The sequence below is a fragment of the Oncorhynchus nerka genome, unplaced genomic scaffold, assembly GCF_034236695.1.
Source record: "Oncorhynchus nerka isolate Pitt River unplaced genomic scaffold, Oner_Uvic_2.0 unplaced_scaffold_1374, whole genome shotgun sequence".
Classification (NCBI taxonomy): Eukaryota; Metazoa; Chordata; class Actinopteri; order Salmoniformes; family Salmonidae; genus Oncorhynchus; species Oncorhynchus nerka.
Window position 1 is genome coordinate 82,501 of NW_027039972.1, and position 7,500 is coordinate 90,000.

Sequence of the window (7,500 nt, forward strand, 5' to 3'; positions counted from 1 at the left end):
GGATATTGTCAGTCTGGGATATTGTCAGTCTGGATATTGTCAGTCTGGATATTGTCAGTCTGGATATTGTCAGTCTGGATATTGTCAGTCTGGATATTGTCAGTCTGGATATTGTCAGTCTGGATATTGTCAGTCTGGGATATTGTCAGTCTGGATATTGTCAGTCTGGATATTGTCAGTCTGGATATTGTCAGTCTGGGATATTGTCAGTCTGGATATTGTCAGTCTGGATATTGTCAGTCTGGATATTGTCAGTCTGGATATTGTCAGTCTGGATATTGACTGACTGGGTATTGTCAGTCTGGATATTGTCAGTCTGGATATTGTCAGTCTGGATATTGTCAGTCTGGGATATTGTCAGTCTGGATATTGTCAGTCTGGATATTGTCAGTCTGGATATTGTCAGTCTGGATATTGTCAGTCTGGATATTGTCAGTCTGGATATTGTCAGTCTGGATATTGTCAGTCTGGGATATTGTCAGTCTGGATATTGTCAGTCTGGATATTGACTGACTGGGTATTGTCAGTCTGGATATTGTCAGTCTGGATATTGTCAGTCTGGGATATTGTCAGTCTGGATATTGTCAGTCTGGATATTGTCAGTCTGGATATTGTCAGTCTGGATATTGTCAGTCTGGATATTGTCAGTCTGGATATTGAAGCTATTGCTCTTTTAGTGAACCAAGATCCTCTTAGACAGGGGCACATTGCTCTATCCTCTCTTAGACAGGGGCACATTGCTCTATCCTCTCTTAGACAGGGGCACATTGCTCTGTCCTCTCTTAGACAGGGGCACATTGCTCTATCCTCTCTTAGACAGGGGCACATTGCTCTATCCTCTCTTAGACAGGGGCACAATGCTCTATCCTCTCTTAGACAGTGGCACATTGCTCTATCCTCTCTTAGACAGGGGCACATTGCTCTATCCTCTCTTAGACAGGGGCACATTGCTCTATCCTCTCTTAGACAGGGGCACAATGCTCTATCCTCTCTTAGACAGGGGCACATTGCTCTATCCTCTCTTAGACAGGGGCACAATGCTCTATCCTCTCTTAGACAGTGGCACATTGCTCTATCCTCTCTTAGACAGGGGCACATTGCTCTATCCTCTCTTAGACAGGGGCACATTGCTCTATCCTCTCTTAGACAGGGGCACATTGCTCTATCCTCTCTTAGACAGGGGCACATTGCTCTATCCTCTCTTAGACAGGGGCACATTGCTCTATCCTCTCTTAGACAGTGGCACATTGCTCTATCCTCTCTTAGACAGGGGCACATTGCTCTATCCTCTCTTAGACAGGGGCACATTGCTCTATCCTCTCTTAGACAGGGGCACATTGCTCTATCCTCTCTTAGACAGGGGCACATTGCTCTATCCTCTCTTAGACAGGGGCACATTGCTCTATCCTCTCTTAGACAGGGGCACATTGCTCTGTCCTCTCTTAGACAGGGGCACATTGCTCTATCCTCTCTTAGACAGGGGCACATTGCTCTATCCTCTCTTAGACAGTGGCACATTGCTCTATCCTCTCTTAGACAGGGGCACATTGCTCTATCCTCTCTTAGACAGGGGCACATTGCTCTATCCTCTCTTAGACAGGGGCACATTGCTCTATCCTCTCTTAGACAGGGGCACATTGCTCTGTCTCTCTTAGACAGGGGCACATTGCTCTATCCTCTCTTAGACAGGGGCACATTGCTCTAACCTCTCTTAGACAGTGGCACATTGCTCTATCCTCTCTTAGACAGGGGCACATTGCTCTATCCTCTCTTAGACAGGGCACATTGCTCTATCCTCTTAGACAGGGGCACATTGCTCTATCCTCTCTTAGACAGTGGCACATTGCTCTATCCTCTCTTAGACAGGGCACAATGCTCTATCCTCTCTTAGACAGGGGCACATTGCTCTATCCTCTCTTAGACAGGGGCACATTGCTCTATCCTCTCTTAGACAGGGGCACATTGCTCTATCCTCTCTTAGACAGGGGCACATTGCTCTATCCTCTCTTAGACAGGGGCACATTGCTCTATCCTCTCTTAGACAGGGGCACATTGCTCTATCCTCTCTTAGACAGGGCACATTGCTCTATCCTCTCTTAGACAGGGGCACATTGCTCTATCCTCTCTTAGACAGTGGCACATTGCTCTATCCTCTCTTAGACAGGGGCACAATGCTCTATCCTCTCTTAGACAGGGGCACATTGCTCTATCCTCTCTTAGACAGGGGCACATTGCTCTATCCTCTCTTAGACAGTGGCACATTGCTCTATCCTCTCTTAGACAGGGGCACATTGCTCTATCCTCTCTTAGACAGTGGCACATTGCTCTATCCTCTCTTAGACAGTGGCACATTGCTCTATCCTCTCTTAGACAGGGGCACATTGCTCTATCCTCTCTTAGACAGGGGCACATTGCTCTAACCTCTCTTAGACAGTGGCACATTGCTCTATCCTCTCTTAGACAGTGGCACATTGCTCTATCCTCTCTTAGACAGGGGCACATTGCTCTAACCTCTCTTAGACAGTGGCACATTGCTCTATCCTCTCTTAGACAGTGGCACATTGCTCTATCCCTCTCTTAGACACACACACACACACACACACACACACACACACACACACACACACACACACACACACACACACACACACACATCACTCATCCTCTCTCTCTCTCTCTCTCTCCCTCTCGCTCTCCCTCTCTCTCCCTCTCTCCTTCTCTCTCTCTCTCTCCTCCCTGTCTCGCTCGCTAACCCTCTCTCTCACACCCTCTCTTTCTCTCCTCCCTCTCGCTCTCCCTCTCTCTCTCGCTAACCCTCTCTCTCTCTCTCTCACACTCTCTCTCTCGGTCTCTCTCTCTCCTCTCTCTCTCTCTCATCTCAATCTCCTCTCTCTCTCTCTCTCTCTCTCTCTTCATCTCATTCTCCCTCTCTCTCTCTCTCTCTCTCTCTCTCGGTGCATGCTGGGTGTTTTTGGAGTTTGAGTGTTTGGTGTGGAAAGCTCTATCCTAACTAACTTTCTTGATTCTTTTCTTTACATGTTATTTTCTATGGTGGAGGGTTAATGCAATATTTGTTTTTAGCGGTATCCAAAGTTTTTTTTTCAAAGTTAGGGTGGAAGAGGACAGAGTAACTTTCCGGGGGTGGAAGGTGTAGTGTGCGCAATGGCTTCTCAGCCTAGCGGACGAGACGCTGTCGATACAGCATGGATTCAGGTGTGTTCCTGAGAACGGAGTTAAGGTGGAGGAGGTTCTGCTCGCGGTCGGTGAACAGGTAGGAGCTGAGTTTATACATTCTGCTTCTAGAATGAACAAAGCTGTGGTTGTGTTCATGAAAAGGGCAAATTTGGTCGGTAGGCTAATTGCTAGCGGAATATTTGTAAGAGATGTGTTGGTGTCAATTTCACCTCTCTCTACCCCTTCAACAAGAGTTGTAGTGGCAAATTTGCCTCCGTTTATTACGGACGATCAAATTAGGAAAGAGCTGAGTCGTTTTGGTAAGTTTGCTAGCGGTTTCCGTGTACTGTCAGCAGGTTTTCAGGCAGATGCCGTTAAGCACGTTGTTTCGTTCAGGCGGCAAGTGTTTATGTTTCTGAACAATAATGAGCAACAGCTAAATGTGCATTTCAAAGTGAGGCATGGGGAGGGGCTCTATGCAGGTTTTGCCAGCACAGATAGTCTACGGTGTTTTGAATGTGGGGATTTGGGGCACAAGAGCTTTGCGTGCCCACATAAAGGCCATAGACGGAGTGAGGGTGCAAGTGGGGGGAAATCGAGGTCAAAATGCAGGGGTAAGGAGATGCAGACAGCAGAGGCTGGGCCTAGTCAGTCTAGAGATGGTGGTGTAGATGAGGCTGGGGCTAGTCAGGCTAGAGATGGTGGAGAAGCAGAGGCTGGGTCTAGTCAGGCTAGAGATGGTGGGGTAGCTGAGGCTGGGCCTAGACATGCTATGGAGGGTGGTGCAGATGATGCTGGGCCTAGTCATGCTATGGAGGGTGGTGTAGCTGAGGCTGGCCCTAGTCATGCTATGGAGGGTGGTGTAGCTGAGGCTGGCCCTAGTCATGCTATAGAGGGTGGTGCAGATGATACTGCGTCTAGTCAGGTTATTCTAGTGGATGAGGAGAGTATAGTGGGGAAGTGTAAGAGATTAGGGGGAGGAGGAGGGTGTCAAGAGGAAAAGGAAAAAGGATGTGGATAAAGGTACCATGGAAATGTTGCCTGTTGCTGTGGGTGAGGCCCTAAACAGAGAGAAAGGGCAGGTGGTCAGGGTGGGAGATAGAGAAGAGGAGGAAAGTGAGTCTGAGGAAGAGGATGAGGAGTTATTTTTTTCAGACTCCTCTTCAATTGGCCCGGAGCTGACAGCCAGTCAACCAGAGGGGTCTAAGTACACGTTGAGAGAACTGACAAGGTTCCTGAATGAGACTAAGGGGAAAAAAGTTAATCTTGAGACTTTTTTCCTGATCCTAGAAAGTTTGTAAGATCAGTACAACATGCTATGAGAAATGAGGGGCATGGTGCCCTCTCACCCAGGAAACGGTTTAGGTTGAGGAAGTGGGTCACAATAGTGCGTAAAGGTTTACCTTCAGACACTGTTTAAATGTTTAATTTCTTACTGACACTGGGGCTTTTTGAGCTTTGCTATTGGTCTATTTCTCTGCTGGCTTTTCTCCCACTTCTTATGGAGACTCTTCGGTGAGGCTCGCTCAATATAAATGGCGCCAGAGATGCGGGAAAGAGGAGTGTGTTGGGTGAATATGTAAAACAAAAAAAAGTACAGGTGTTGTTTCTGCAGGAGACTCATAGTGATGTGGTGAATGAAGTTGATTGGGGGCTCTGGTGGAAAGGGGCAAGTGTGTTGAGCCATGGGACAAATCTTAGTGCAGGGGTGGCAGTCCTTTTTGCACCGGGTCTGGCTGTAAAAATTTGCTCCTCAAAGGAGGTGTGTAGGGGTAGGTTGCTTGTTGTTAAAGCAGAAATTAACAACATGGTTTTTGTCTTTATAAATGTGTATGCGCCTAACACAGGGAGAGAAAGAGGGGTTCTATTTGGGAGTCTTAGACAGGAACTCTCACAAGTAGCGCCTGAGGAGACGCTGGTGATCGGAGGTGACTGGAACTGTACAATGGATTTTACAAAAGACAGAAATGGGGAAGAGCCTCATTCAGTGTCAGTGGGAGTGTTAAGGGACATCTTTAATCAGTTTGACCTAGTGGATGTTTGGAGAACTAAACATCCAAACACAAGACAGTATACGTGGGTGAAGGTTTTGGGGCTAGGGTGAGTGCAGCTCGACTTGATCGTTTTACATGTCCAGGAATCAGAGCAATAGGCTGCTGGGTGCTACCATTCTCCCAGTGGGGTTTTCGGATCACCACATAACCATGGCTCGGCTGTCTATTTCACCAGGGCCCCGGCAGGCATCTTATTGGAAGTTCAATGTAAAGCTCTTACAAGATGCCACCTTTTGCTCAGGTTTCCAGACTTTTTTGGGAAAGATGGGGGCAGCGAAGAGAGGAGTATGAGTCTCTGAGTCAATGGTGGGATGTGGGGAAAGTGCAAATCGGCTTTTCTGTCAACAGTACACAGCTCTCATCCTCAGAGGCTAGGAGAGTATTGGGGGAACTAGAGCGGTGTATTAGTGAGATGGAGGTAGAGATGGTGGGGCAAGGCAATGTAGGCCTCCAGGCTAACTTAGCCGATTACGTAGGGACCTGGGCAGTTTTTTCCAGGTTAAAGCAAAGGGAGCACTTGTAAGAGCTAGGTTCTCCATGCTCAAGGAGATGGATGCTCCCAGCTCCTTCTTCTTTGGTTTGGAAAGACAGAGCAGTGAAGCCAAGGGTATGCATTGTCTACGGCTGTCTGATGGGAGGGTGACCTCTGTGGTGGGGGAGATGCGGGAGCGGACTGTGGAGTTTTATACTGAATTGTATAGGGCAGAAATGTGTGATCCTATGTGTGCTCAGGTCTTGTTCGAAGGACTCCCTAAGCTCTCTCGGGCACAGAGGGATGAAATGGACATTCCTCTGTTGTCACATGAACTGGCAGAGGCAGTAACCCAGATGTCCCCCGGTCGTGCACCCGGGGTCGATGGACTTCCAGTGGAATTTTACAAAAATTCTGGGAACAATTGGACAGGATTTCTTTTGCGTGTTGCGTGAATGCGTCGGGGTAGGAGAGTTGCCGATGAGCTGCCGTCGGGCGGCTCTGACTCTCCTGCCCAAAAAAAGGGGACTTGTGTGAACTTAAGAACTGAGGCCTGTGGCATTACTCTGTGCGGACTACAAGATTTTTGCCAAGGTCCTCTCTAACAGACTGAAGTCCCATCTGGACTCTATAATACACAAGGACCAGACATATTGTGTACCGGACGCTCAATCACGGACAACTTGTTCTTGATTAGGGACATGTTGGACTTGTCGAGAGGTTCTAATGTGAACTTTGGACTGGTCTCTTTAGATCAAGAGAAGGCTTTTGATAGAGTGGATCATGAGTATCTGTTTAATGTGATGTCTGTGTTTGGGTTTGGGAAGAGTTTTGTGACCTGTGTGAAGCTGTTGTATGCTGGGGCGTCATGTATGGTTAAGGTGGGAGGGGGCTCAGTAGGCCAGTCTGGGTGAGACGGGGATTAGACAAGGATGCCCTCTATCTGGGCAGCTGTACACACTAGCCATTGAGCCTTTTTTAGGACTGCTACGCAGGAGACTGCGGGGAGTGTGCTGGACAGGCATGGATGTGGTGACAGGAATAGCAGTCTCAGCATATGCAGATGATGTTTCTGTGATGGTCAGGGATGGGCAAGATATGCAGGAACTAGAGACCAGTCTGAAGGTGTACGAGGGAGCTTCATCAGCTAAGGTAACTGGGGAAAGAGCAAAGCTCTGTTATGTGGGGCATGGGGGATAGGGCTCCTCCTCTGCTTCCAGGGGGTTTGCAGTGGGGTTGTGAAGGGCTTAAAGTGTTGGGGGTGTACCTGGGCTCGGAGAGGTGGGTCAGCAAGAACTGGGAGGGGCTGTCACAGGCAGTGGTGTCAAGACTGGCCAGGTGGAGGTGGCTCCTGTCCCAAGTGTCATATAGAGGGAGGGTGCTGATAATCAACAACCTGGTGGCATCTTCCTTGTGGCATAAACTGGCTGTCCTCAACCCCCGCCGGTCTGCTTGCAGACCTGCAACGCAAGCTGGTGGACTTCTTTTGGTCGGGACATCACTGGCTGAAGGCAGCAGTTTTGTACATGACCGTACACGAAGGAGGACAGGGCCTGGTGGAACTGGAGAGCAGGATGGCTGCTTTCCGACTAAAGGCGGTGCAGAGACTGCTGTACCACACTGATGTTGGCTGGAGGGAACCAGCATGCGCGCTGCTGAGGAGAGCTGGCGGATTAGGGTTGGACCGGCAGCTGTTCCTCATGAAGCTGGAGAGGCTGAGTACAGCAGGTCTCTCAGAGTTTTACTCTGCGGTGCTGAGGGCCTGGCAGCTGCTAAGACCCACACGAGAAGGGGGTGTGG

The 7,500-nt window shown here is 48.9% G+C and overlaps 1 pseudogene; it reads left to right on the forward strand.

Moving 5' to 3' along the window:
* The window catches only part of LOC135568849 (neuronal-specific septin-3-like), a 55,644-nt pseudogene that overhangs the window by 12,038 nt on the left and 36,106 nt on the right, over positions 1-7,500 (forward strand).